Source organism: Nannospalax galili, unplaced genomic scaffold, assembly GCF_000622305.1.
Source record: "Nannospalax galili isolate Female #2095 unplaced genomic scaffold, S.galili_v1.0 scaffold217, whole genome shotgun sequence".
NCBI classification, from domain to species: domain Eukaryota; kingdom Metazoa; phylum Chordata; class Mammalia; order Rodentia; family Spalacidae; genus Nannospalax; species Nannospalax galili.
In genome coordinates, this window is record NW_008340643.1 from 2,172,099 (window position 1) to 2,173,450 (window position 1,352).

Here is a 1,352-nt window from a genome sequence, read left to right on the forward strand (position 1 = left end):
CTAACACAGGGATGAGGACTCTTTCTTCGATCAGTACTTGAACAGTTTACAAAAACAATACCTCTATTATTTTTATCGCCTCTGTCCTTGCCCTGACCAAAGGAAAACAACCTTAGGAAGCCCTCACTAACTTCCCACCCCAATTTGAAAGGTAGATCGTTATCCTTTACCTTTGTTTATCAGAATTAGGCTTACTTCCCTGCTGTAAAATTTGTGTCTGTCACCTGAATCTGCTGTACCTCCCCACTTTACCATCCCGGCCCTGTCATTCTCGAATGAAAGAATTTCTTTATTTTGTGTGTATGTTGTGTGTGTGTGTGTGTGTGTGTGTGTGCGCGTGCATGTTTGTGTCTATGTTTTCACGCGCGCATGTGTGGAGGGCAGAGAGCAACCCCCGCTCTCTGTGGTCCTTGCGCTCCACATCAGATATAAATTTCAATGATATAATGAAAGGCTTTGATGAAATCGCTAAAGAATGAAAGAATTTCTTTATTTTGTGTGTATGTTGTGTGTGTGTGTGTGTGTGTGTGTGTGCATGTGCATGTTCGTGTCTATGATTGCAGGCGCACATGTGTGGAGGTCAGAGGACAACCTCAGCTCTCTGCGGTCCTTGCCTTCCACCTTGCTTGAGGCAGGGTGGAATAAAGGCACCTCTCTTCTTGGTTGTTCACTGCTGTAATATGCCAGACTAGATGCTCTGTGGGCATCTAGGGATTCTCCTGCATCTATCGCACATCTTGTTGTAGGAGCACTGGGATTACAGATGTGTGCTATGGCGCCAACTTTTACATGGGTTCTTGGAATTCAAACTCAGATTTTCATGCTTGTTCAGCAAATGCTTTACCCACTGAGCCATCTCCCCAGCCCAGGAAATTCCTTCTCTAAGGTTATCTCCATGAAGGTGGGATGGGCTTGTGAGAAGAGCAGAAACAAACCTATCTCAAATTTCAGATTTGTTCATCTCTCCAAGTGTCAACTTTGCTTAGAACAGGGGCTGACATATAATGGCCGCTCAGTGGATATTTGCAAAATAAGGTTTGTTTCCCTCATCTGAAAATAAGAATAATAGTACTCCTCTCATAGGATGATTGGGAAGATTAACTGGGGAGAATGTCTGTAAAGAATTAAATACACTCTGTCATTAGAAAGCAGTCAATAAATGGAGCTATTGTTATCCACTGCAGAAAGGGAGTATTCCCGCATACATAATACAGTTGAAATATATCAGTCCTGAAAGTTATCTCTTTCCATTTGTTGAATGAACACTTTACTGTCCTAGTTATCTATGTCTTTAGGGCACTCATCACATAAAAGGTACTACGAGTAACTTCCTGTGGAATTCAAATAAAAGA